The 12,253-nt window shown below is 46.8% G+C and overlaps 1 long non-coding RNA gene across 1 annotated transcript in view; it reads right to left on the reverse strand.

The window, feature by feature from the left end:
* The window catches only part of LOC116657255, a 67,042-nt gene extending 55,420 nt beyond the window's left edge, over nucleotides 1-11,622 (reverse strand). The window contains exons 1-2 of the long non-coding RNA XR_004312331.1: nucleotides 11,550-11,622; nucleotides 10,631-10,823 (exon numbers count right to left, since the gene is read on the reverse strand). This is a non-coding gene — a long non-coding RNA (uncharacterized LOC116657255). The remainder of the gene's footprint in view (nucleotides 1-10,630; nucleotides 10,824-11,549) is intronic.
* Nucleotides 11,623-12,253: the final 631 nt, after the last annotated feature.

The raw sequence follows: 12,253 nt of genomic DNA on the forward strand, positions 1-12,253 counted from the left end.
AACTAAGACCGCTACTCCCAGCAGCCCTCAAATAATGACTTCTAGGAGTTGGTCTATAAGTACCTGTTTTCTCTTAGGGGGCTAACTCTGAGGCATCCTTTCTACACTGATTCCCAGAATTCCTCACCGGGACTAAACTTCAGCTGTCAAAGATGGTGACTGCCTTGGTAACACATCTGTTACTTACTTCCTTCTCTCCCTTGCTTGATTCTCCTCTCCTGGGATTATGTCTCAAACAAGGCGATTTTGCTTAAAACCTTGGGTTTGCTTCAGGGGGAAACCACACTAAGACAATTGGGCCCTCCTGGAAGAAAGGCAGTGATGGTGGCACCACCCATTAGTGGCTTCCTGATGTGTGAGCATCAATGAAGGGACCAGAGAGGAGGAAGTGACAACTGTTCAAGAGTCCCATGTGTGACCCGTGCAGTCTGGAGGAGCAGAAGGTGGACAGATTTTTGCATGAGTACAGTCTTGTGCCAGTGAATGTAAATTATTGCTGTTGTTGGGACCCCCAACATGGTTGCTTACACGGTCGACAGTGGGACAAAAACACATGCCATGTTAGAGTTTCTCAAGGTCCCTGCTTTAAATAAGACTAAGACAGATGAACTTGTGGGTTACTGAAGGTGTGCTTTTCACAAGCACCATCAGTCACTGCCCAGAGATTTAAATTTCACAAATGGAATCTGTAGCCTGTGAAGTGCTGTTTAAGTTGGATATTAATAATTTGTGCCCCTTCCACTACCAAGGAAAAGTTTTGAGAAATTACTGCTTATGTTGTGAATTTTAGAACCTCCTGGGTCAATTCATCTTCTAAAGTTAACCGGTCAAAGCAGCTGCCGTTCGAGACATCAAAGATTAAGTCTTCATAACCCACAGTGGGCTGGCTCCAAAGACAAGACACGAGTTTCCAGCCTACCTGGGCATGTCTGATTCAGATCACTTTCTTTCACACACAGCAATCGCTGCTGAATCAGTTCAAGCCAACTGGACTCATTATGAAGACTATCCTTTCTGGAAGGTGACACGAGGTCAAGCAAGACAGCCCCTGAAGACTCTTCTGAGTGTCTGCAAGTGCACTGTGCTGTTACTCCTGGCAATATCAGAGCGTGAGGCACAGAGGGGTCACCTCGTTCACACGGGATCAGAGGTGGCAGAGTCACCTGCAATGCTGGTCTCATGTTACACTGGGCTAAGCTTCTGTGAGACACAGCCTACAGGATGATCGATTAATACCACTAATCATGTGGCTTGACGGCGTAGACTGTGCCGAGTGACCGGTGCCTATATAGGTGTGCGTGGGCGGCAAGTGATGAAACTTGTCTCAGCAACTCAGTTTATTCACAAACTATAGAAATACCTTATCGTCTCCTTAAAAGTGACTTAGAAAATTCTGTATGACTGTAGAAGACAATTTTTGTGATACGTTGACCCTATAACTTATCCAGGTGTTGCTCATTTGGTAATATGCCAGGGTGGGTTGGAAAAGATTCTAACATTTAACATGACTGATCAAAAGATTTTGATGAGAAATCCATACAGATTTCTGCAAAATGAGTGCAAAGGAAGAATTTCTTGATGTACATCTATCCTGATATGAATCAATATATATTTATCCAGCTCTTAAGTTTGAGAAAGGATGCCAAGTTCTTGTTAACTGTAGTCTCAAGCAAATATTAGACTTATAAAATGTGAAGGTGTGTGTGACCACTGTATTACCAAGTGTAAACCAAGAACTTTCAGGAAGACCCAGACCTTTAAGAAAGGTCATTCAGCAGCTGGGTCTGCTGGGACAGAGGGAGGCAGATGATTGCCCAATCTTAGCAGCTCTCCTTTGAAAAAATTATCTTGTTTCCCCTTAATTACAAGTTTCTTTGCTTATAAAAGATTTGGATGATTTCAGCCGTATGTATCACACTGGATGCAGAGCAGGGTGAAGAGGGGAGGTGCCCAATTATAAAAATTCAGACAGGCTTGGGGTGGGACCCACAGAAAACCCAGAAACTCAGGCTTGTAGGAGACAGAGAAGGCTGGGGAAGAACGGGGGAAATGAGGGCCGAGGTGAAGGACAGGGCTCCGGGGCAGGGGTTTGCCAGGGTGACCCAGACTTTGGTAGACTTCAGGAGAGTCCAAAACAGCAGCGGCAGTAGGTGGTGCTCTCAGCAGGGGAGGGCTGAGCGCGCGTGGAAAGGAGTCCTCTGACCAGGCTAGCTCACCCCTGCTCAAGCCACAGAGCACGGGGCCAGAGCGAGGCTGCGCTGGGCCCTGAGCAATGCCAGGGCTCAGGCCAAGAAGGCTGAAACCTAGCACCAGGCTATGGGCAACAGAGGGTGGCTGGCTGGTCCAGCACGATGCTACGAGTGAAAGGCTGACGCAGGGAGCCCTTTGGTGGCCAGAGGAGTCATCACAGCAGATACCAGGCTTGTGGCTCAGCAGGAGCAATTCCAACCCCACGTGCTGGGGCTGGGCTGCTGAGATGCTGTTTGCTATAAAGCACATCCCTGACTGGCCAAGGGATATGCCTTGCATCTTGAAGGATGCAGCCTTCAGCTAAGAAGCCCAAGTACAGCCCAGATGCACACAGGGCTGTCTAATAAGGCAGCTACCGTGTAGCATGCTGCCCCTCAGAACTTGTCCCTGCCCTGCTCTGCTCCCTCCGACAGCCTCGACCACACTGGTCTCTTCACTTTCCTTTAGGAATGCCCATCGCTCTCCCCTCTCAGGCCTGTCCACCTGTTTTCCCCTCTGCCTGGGCTGCTCCTCCCCTGGGCTGGACATCCTCTGTGCTCACTTCCTCATTTTATTCCAGTTGCTGCTCAAATAAACTTGAAAAAGTTCTTTCCAGACCATTCTTACTAAAATAGCACTTTTCTTTCTCTAGCCTCTTACACCCTGGATTTATCTGTTTTGTTGTTGTTGTTGTTGTTGTTGTTCTAAATAGCACTTATATTCCTTGATACTGTATCATCTATTTATTGCACACAATCTATTTCCCCACTGTAATAGAAGCACTCGGGGGGCGGAACCAACATGGCCATCGTATCTTCAATGTGTAGAACCAGACTTGGTACAGAGAGGTGCTCACTAAGTATTAACTGAAGGAATGAATGAATGACTGAATGAGCACACTGTACTAGTGCCCACCGTATGGGGTGAGTGGCTGTGCTGGTCCCCATCCGCCCTCAGGTGACGTGATCAGCACAGGTAATTAAGTCAGGTTGCCTAAGGCTGCCAGTGGCCCTAAGAGGAGACTACACGACTCCAGAGAACTTGGGGCTGCCAGGTGTTGTGGAGAGAAGCTTTCAGCTCACAGTGACTCTTTCCACTGCATGGGTCTCTCCCCAGCTGGGTGTCCCCACCTCCTGGGCACAGTGGCAGCCACGATGGACACATGCACTCCCAGACCTCCCACAGGGGCTGGAGACCCGCAGGCTTCCGGGCAAGTGGCAACCCTGAAAGCAACCTGGAGACTGCACGCACCCCCAGGAGACAAAACCCTCTGCTTTGTATTCTCAGTAAGAGTCAAGAGGACACTGCACTGTTGAAAAGGGAGGAATTGGAAATCAGGATAGATTGCTTTCTGATGAAAAACATGAGTTCCTTAATTTAGAAAACCATCCCGGACAGCAGAAGAGCACAGCGGATAAGGCAGAAAAGAGACTCACTGATTCTGAAAGACGGTTTGATAAGTTATCTGATTACTCAGAAAGGTAAAAAGGTTTCCTGTAAGTGTAAAAAGATTGAGATCATGAGCAAAAAGATAAAGAGTCATGAAAAACTGATTCAGGAGGTGTCATAAAAGCTATTTCCCTGAGCTGGAAAGACTAGCATCTCTAGATTAAAAGGGCTTAACAAGTATCAGAGAAATTAATATGAAGAAGGAATACATACTTAGAAATACCCTGGAACATTTTCTTAAATTTAAGACTAAGTTAAAAATCTTATAAGTAACCATGTAGATAAAATGATCAAGTTGGAAGCACACTTCTTTTCTGCAACTGGGAAGATCAGAAACAAATGGAACCACGTTGCAGTTGGTAATTGAACAATTCCAGGGCAAGGCAAACGGGAGAGGAGTTCCCAGACAGACAAGGTGCCAGGAAGGCTGCAACTCACTTATCTTTCTTCATTCTGTTTTCTCAAGAAGCAGGCCAGCAATCTTGGAAACAAATCACAGTACAGAACACAAGCACGAGGAAAATGACACAGGGAAGAAGTGTGGCGAGCAACGACACAGTTAAAAGTTAAAATTATTGTGTGACTAATTAGTTAAACATTTAAATACAATATGAAGTGCAATTAATTATTTAATTCTGCAAGGAAACAACGCAAAATGTAAAGATAACCATGCAAAGAAAAAGACTGATAATTAAGCAATATCATTAAAGCCAAGGTTATACTAAGAAGATCTTGGGAAGTTGGAGGAGGACGTGGGTGGGAAAGGTAACTCTCATGTCCATGGAGAGGGTCCCGCGCCTGTAGCATTCCTGACACTGATAAAAGCGCATAGGAGCAACTTTCTTTTTCTTTTTCTTTTTTTTTTTGAAAGACGAGGGTAAACATTAACCCAGTAAAAACAGAATTCCCAACTTCCAAATCACTTGGGAAAAAAGCAAATCCACAAAACATTTGGCCAAAGATAGGAAGGAAAGAAGCAGGGAGGCATTAAAAATCCACAACAGCTTACATAAAGCTGAGATGAAATAAGACCAGTGATGTCCATCTTCACAACAAACATTATAACAAATAAAAGCAAAGACTCCCAGGCTGCATCCGAACACAGGTGGTTTACAGGAGACAGGTCTAAAACAATGACAGAGAAATGAAGATAAGTCAGTAAGTAAATGCATACATCCATCCACACATACATGACGGGGCAAGATCTACCAGGGTAAGGCACACAAATAAGAAAAGGGATCTGTTTTAAAAGGTGGGCTTGTGCAGGAAGCTTGTGACTCCCCGTAATTCCTTGTAGCATGAGCGTCATATTTATGCACAAGGACTATATCGATGAGCCATGGGGGTGGCACTGGGAGCCAAGGGGTGAGTGTAAGCCTCAGAATGTGCTGGCTAGGCTGCCGTGCGGGGCCCGGGAGAGGACTCAATCGTGATCCCCAGGGGGAAGTAGAGGAAGAAGTGGAAGGATGCTAGAGGCCGAGCTCTGCACAGAGACACCTTCTCTCTTTGCTCCTGGCAAGGTCGATCTGGCAGCCAAACCTTGCTAAAACCTGGGCACCCATGGGCTCTTCGTGGAAAGGGGTAAAGGAGCCTATTTCAAGCAAACTCCAGATGCAGAGGGGACCTGCAGGAGGCCCCCAGCAACGGCAGCAACACAGAGAGGCCTTCAGAGTTTCCCGGGGGCACGGGTTTGGGGGTCTGGCTCTGCTTCACTGACAGTGAGTAACACTAGGAAAGGTGCTCTGATGGGGATCTGGGGACACACACAGCAGACCAGGGCACTCGTTGAGGGCCGGAACGGGTCAGAAGCAGGCGCTAAGCTCACATCACAACCGTCATACTGCGGGAGGATGAAGTAAGGAGCCGCATCCCAGAGGCTGTGCTTGGACACGGGAGGCACCCAGAAGGGACCGGCGCTGAGCTCGGGCCTGTACCCTTGGCTGAAATCAGTGCTCTGCCCAGATGCCCCAGACCCCTTTCTACCACTCCCCTGAGCTCCTGGCCTCGAGGGTGTTTCCTCAGCCTGCAGTGTTTCTCTGGAGGGAGGGCTCCTCGGGCTGCTGGGACCCACCAGGCCCCCTGAAGGCCGACTGGGAGTCCCTGGGAGCTGGCTCCTCCACCATGGCCCTTAGCCAACGACGAACGAGTGTGGGTGGATTCAAGCCCACTCCTTTCTGAGGCGTCCCTTCCACCTCAGAGCAACACCGACATCCCAGAGCTGCTGGCGGCCCGGCTGAGTGTCCTGGGAGGACCTGGCCTGAGATCACCCCCAGCTCAGCTTCCTGCCCTCCCGGGTCCTGCGCCCCCTCCTCCCTGGTCGGGTTCTCATCTCAGGACCTGTTCCTGGGACTCCGACCACAACAGGCGTGCCAGCCTCCCACGGCTCCGCTACCCTCACCATCTAATTGCCTCCCTTTGTTCCGGCTTCCGGGCAAAGGCTCCCGCACAGCTTGTGCCCGGGGTAGACCCTCCCATGGCTCTCAGAGGACCTGTGAGAGAATATCTCCACCTAGCTTTTTGAAAACCTGTAAAGTGGCTGTTGAAGCTTTTCCTTGTTGGATACCAGGCTTCTCCTCTCCGGGACAGATAATCCTTTGTTGTGGTGCTGGTAGAGGGGCTGTCCTATGCATTACAGGATGTTTAACAGCATCCCTGGCCTGACCCACTAGACACCAATAGCGTTCTTCCTCTCCCTCGGTTGTGCTCAACAAAAACGTCTCAGACGTGGCCAGACATCCCCGGGAGAAGAGCTGCCCGGGACGAGAGCCACCCATCTACACTGGCCCCAGAGTCTACGCTGGTCCCACTGACACACCTTCCCTCACGGTCTGCAGTGAGGGCCCACTTCCTCCCCTTTCACGACCAGCTACATTCAGGGTAGGAGGGAGGTCGTTTTGCTTTGAAAATACAAAAGACCTCAAAGGCTTGACCTCTAAGCCAGCCCATCACCCTCCGGCATTCTCTGGACTTGGCTGTGTTTGACGTCAGCAGCTCTCTCACGTCCCCCAGCCATGGTTCAAAAGCTTTTTCATCCCCTCTGGAGGAACACGTTCTGTGTAGAGTCTCAACTTTAATTTTCCTTCCCTTTGGTAACAGGAGGAGTGATTTCCCCAAGGTGTTCTAAGTGTTGAGGACCACCCCTCGGGCTGGTCAGACGGATCCCCAGGTGCACTCACTAACTTAGCCTTCTCCATCAAGGAGTGTGATCCCTCCACGCCAAGGAACCATGAGCAAGATTTATAACACACCTGGAAGAAAAGGTGGCCCAAGCCAAGGTGGCTGTATGTCACTCCCACCCCACCTGCAGCTGTTCACTGTTTTGTGAGATTCTCCCTGGCCAAGTCGGAGATGTGGAAAGCACACTGAGTTTGGTGCCAGGGGACTTAACGTAGCTGTATGACTTCGGAAAGATTTCTTAACCTTTCTGAGTCTCAGTTTCTTCATACAAAAATGGGTACCAACTCATGGGTAGGTTTGTTTTCTTAATCAAATGAGATAATATATGCAAAATCACCTGGCAAAATGCCGAGCAAAGAGCTGTCACTCAATAAAGGGGGATCACCCTGTCCTTTATGATCCTGGTCAACTTCCTTCATCCATTCGAACCTTGATATTCTCATTTTGTAAGATGACAATGATAATGCCAATCTCTCTGGAGTTGCTATGGAAACAAAGTAACAATTGAGAGCTTTTCAGAACCCTACAGTGGCCACTGCACCACCACTGTGGAAAACACTGGAGCCTGTGACGGGGTGAGCACTGGGCGGCTGGAGGTCAGCTCTAGTGCCAGTGTGCAGGGCTCATGCTCCCTGACCCGCCCAGGGCATCTGCTCCCCTCGACTTAATATTAATGCAGTTTTGGATGCTTCCCAGAAAGCACTGGTCTTGAGTGAAGCTTCCAAAGTACCCCATCCAAAATCAAGGGACCATTGTCGGTTCAGAATCCAGAAGGGCTTAGATCTTCTGAAGGGGAGAGAGATCCTACAGTACAAAACACTCTCCCTTTGACACCTAGTAAGAGCTCACCCTGGGTCAGTCATCGTGTTGTGCTAAACATCTTGCATGACTTATTTTATGCAGCTGTCACCTAAGCCTGTGTCGTGGGCACTGTTATCACGCTCAGTTTACAGATGAGCTAACGAGGCCCAGAGTGGAAAGCTCAAGTGTTGGAGCTGGAATTTTAATCTAATAGTCTGAGTTTGTACAGCTGGAAACATCCTAGTTTTAAATATTCAAATATTTGGTTGTCATTCTAGAGCTCAGATCAGCACCAGTGCTTGGGGGTATAGGGACGAAAGGTTTTTTTTTTTCCCTCAAGATAAGAATATTTTATCAACTAAGAGTTGTCCCGAGGGAAACACGGTATCTTTAAGTTAAGGATCTCCCTGTTACTACATAGATTGGGGAACAGCCTAAACAAACAGCCATCAGACACACAGAGGGGAGAATTCTGTGTTCCTGGGGTTTTGGTTATATCAGGATTTAAATGTTCCAGAAACACGAGGTCTGGGATGCTGGCAAAACACAAAAGATACATAGAACGTAGTCTGTATGGGAACAGTATTTTAAGTAGAGGGTCAAGTTCTATCTAGAAAAGAAATTAGGATGGAATATGACAGGTCATGGGTGGAGTCAAATCAAATACCAAGAGATCCATAGTGGCTAAAGAGATGCAGGGGTTCAAAGAGGCAAGATGGGAGCTAAAATGAGCATCCAGAGATTAAAAAGCACTAACAAGCCTAAGCAGCCAAGAAACCTGCTCTCGCCACTGTTATTCAACACTGTCCTGGAGGTCTTAGTCAACGCAAAAAGGCAAAAAAGAGAAATAAAAGGGACGTAAGTTAGAATGGAAAAAAAAAGTGTCTTTACTCAATGAATTGACTGTCTACATAGGTGATCCAAAACACCGTACCAGAAAGCTGCTTGAACTAATAAATGGATTCAGCAAATTTGCATAGTATAATACCAATATAAAATACCAACTGTAAGTCTATATACTAGCAACAAACAACTGGAAATTAAAGTAAAAATGCCATGTACGGCAGCACCAGGAAGCACAAAAATACTTAGGGACAAATCTGACAAAAGATGTGAAAGACCTGTGCACTGAAAACCATAAAACTGCTAAACAAATCAAAGATCACTAAATAAACGCAGAGCTATACTTTATTCATGGACCGGAAGACTCTACGTTGCTAAGATTAACAGCATCTCTAGATTGATCTAGAGATTTAACACAACCTCTGTTAAAATCCTAGCAGGCTTTTTGCAGAAAATGAAATCCTGATACTAAAATGCAGTGAAACCTAGAACAGCCAAAACAGCCTGGGAAAAGAAAAAATCAGACGGCTGCCACCACCATATTTCATGACTTACTATTAAGCTACAGTTTGCAAGATAATGTGGCTCTGGTGTCAAATTGGACAAATAAATCAGTGGAACAGAACAGAGAGCCCCCAAACTGACCCATACATAAGGGGACCACTGATTTTTAAAATAAAGGTGTAATGGCAATGCAGCGGAGAAAGATTAGTCTTTTCGATAAAGGGTACTGAACAACTGGATATAACACACGCATGCACAAACGCTGACCCTGAATCCACACCTTGTTCCACATACAAATATTAACTCAAAATGGGTGACAGACCTAAACGTAAAACCTCAAAATCTTAGAGTTGTAGAAGAAAACACAGAACATCTTTTTGACCTTATGTTAGACAAAAATGTCTTAGATGTGACACCAAACAGTAAAACTTCATAAAATAACATCATTTGAATTAAAAACTCCTGTTCTTAGAAAGATACTGTTGGAAGAATGAAAAGACAAGCCACAGACTGGCATAAAGTATTTGCAAAATATATTTCTAATAAACAACTTACATGCTGTATACATAAAGAAGTCTCATAATTTAATAATAAGGAAATAAATAATTTTTTAAGGTGAGTAAAAGATTTGAATAAGCACTTCACAAAAGAAGACATATGGATGTCAAATGAGCACATCAGAGGATTCTCAACATCATTAGTCGGCAGGGAAGTTCAAACGGAAACCACAATGCCCACTACTACGTACCTGTTAGAATGTACCAGATTTAAAACACTGACCCTGCCGAGTGTTGGTGAGGATGTGAAGGAACTGGAACTCTCATACACTGCTGTTGGGGATGTTAACTGGTACAACCACTTTTGAACAAACAGTTTGGCTACCCCACTTCTAGGAATGAACCCTGACCCTGTAGGTGGTGGCATCGGGGAACTCAGCTGGGGGCACTGGAGACAGTGGAGACAGGGAGATGAGGCCAGAATCAAGAGGGGACAAGGAGTTACATCTCCAGGGCTCCGGGGTGGCCACACCTGCAGCCCCAAGGGCTCGGCATCAGGAGCAAGGCCGTGCAGTATCACACGCAAGCGGCTCCTCTCATCCTTAAGAGATGCTTAAGGTGGTGCAGGGGGAAGAGGGATTTGGGACCAGAACTCAGCCAGCGTACAGATGCCATCTCTGTCACCTACTAATGGTGTCACCTGGGGTAATGTGCTTGGCCTGCCTGAACCTCAGGTGTCCCCTGTGAAATGGGAATAATCCCCACCCACAAGCTTAAGGCTACTCCTGCACCACACGTGCCCATGCACTTTGTTTATGAAAACCAAGGCAGGGCCGGGTCTCTCCTTGGTTTGTTAGAGCCCTTCCTCCCCTTTCTCTGCAGTACCGTTGCGTTTATTATACTCGGACTCTTGGTGTTCATTGAGGAGTATGTTTTGTGTATGCCTTTTGGCTCTTTCCAATTCTGGATTAAATTCAGAGTCCAAGACCTCAAGCTTCAAGCCCCAAGCCCCAAATTCAACCGATCAGAGTCTCATGTGTGCTCAGCCGATGAGGGGGTTTCAGACAAGAACAAGACCATCTTAATTTCTGACTGTGGGCTCTGATAAACAACAAACATGAAACACCTACCGCAAGGCAGACACCCAAGGAGCATCACTTTCTTTTTCCTTTCCTCTCAGGGAGGGATCTGGATAAAATCTGAGTGAGCCAACTTGTCTGTTATCAAGCCTCCAACTCTCACTGCAGATCCAGATGTGGGCCGCCCGTGGCTCTTCTCAAAGATCATGCTGGATGGCCAACACTGCTAAGTGCTGTTCGGGCTCTGCTGGGAGGGTGAGAACTACTTTCAGTGGAGAGGAATTTAATCTCATTATCACCGGCAGCCCGGTTAGGGCTGATAGCCCAGCCGTAAGACGGCAGACCCTATCAACGAGATAAGGTGCATCATTTCCAGGAGATGTAGGATTGCCACTGCAAAATTATTTTTAGGAAGCTGCTTTTCTGTCCAGAACATCCACCTGAAAATAGCTCTGAGCACTGTGGAGGCAGCACCTTGCAGAATCTTGAACTGAAAGCTGAAACCTCGAGATTTATGGAGCAGATTTTACCTCTAATTCCAAATTTCGTAATGACACAAAACATGTTGATAATAAATAGCAGCTCTAAGAAGCTTGACAACATGATCCAAATTCAATTTACTCCTTGCCTTTTTATCTGGGAAGATTCTAAGTATCATGTTCCTAGAGGCAGAGGAGGGAAACAATTAATACTTCATTCCCTTCCCAGGTAACAGTGGATTGTTCTATTGCATTTCTACACACAACTTGTTTCCTTTTTCTTTCCTGCTAAGAGTCCTAATTTTGATTGGGTGGCAAGTCGTACAAGCCAGTCATAGCAATCTTGTTCCCTTCTGCTGGTGACTGATCTAGAGGTGGGCAGGAGAACCAGGGCTGGCAAAGGAGATGGAAGGGGAAGCTTCTAAGGACCTTTGAGCAAATACAAGAAGGTCCGTAGAAGGAAGCCCTCCCCACCACCTCTGCACTCCTACCTTTGGAGCAGGGTGTGGGCATCCGATGCCTGAAGATGCAGCAGCCATCTTGCCACCGGAAGACCACACCTGGGGAAGTAAAGGCAGCATGTTGAAGAGGCAGAGTGGAGGTACATGGGGGAGGGGGTGCTTCGTGACATGGTGAACTGCTGAAGCAAACCTTAAACCATCTACCTCTGCATGTCTTGATAATTGAATAGAAGTCCTACTAGCTTAAACCACTGAAGGCTGGGCTTTGGCTATTTATAGATAAAACAATCCTAATTATCTGTTCTCTCCATCTTCCTTAGTAGACAGAACCCCGCTCCCCCTGCCAATTTTCATCTGAACACACGGCCACTTGGATTAATGCTCCATTTCCCAGCTTCCCTTGCAACTAAGTATGCCTGTGTTACCAAGGAGATGTTAGCAGATGTGTCAGGTGGCAGCTGCTAGGAACCGTCCTTAAAAAAAGGTATTGCTGAATATATTTTTTCCCCTTTCTCTTTATCACTTTCTTTATCCAGCTACCTGGAATGAGAGTGTGATGGCTGGAACTTTAACCACCATCTTGGACCGTGAAGATGAAGGTCTCATTCTAGGGAAAGTTGCAAGGTAAGAGAGCCCGGGTCCCTGGGTCTTTTGTAGGAAAGAACAGCCCTGGATTGCCTATCTTCAGACTTATATGAGGGACAAATCAGCTTCTCTTATGTTTAAGCCACTAT

This window comes from Camelus ferus, chromosome 17 (genome assembly GCF_009834535.1).
Source record: "Camelus ferus isolate YT-003-E chromosome 17, BCGSAC_Cfer_1.0, whole genome shotgun sequence".
NCBI classification, from domain to species: Eukaryota; Metazoa; Chordata; class Mammalia; order Artiodactyla; family Camelidae; genus Camelus; species Camelus ferus.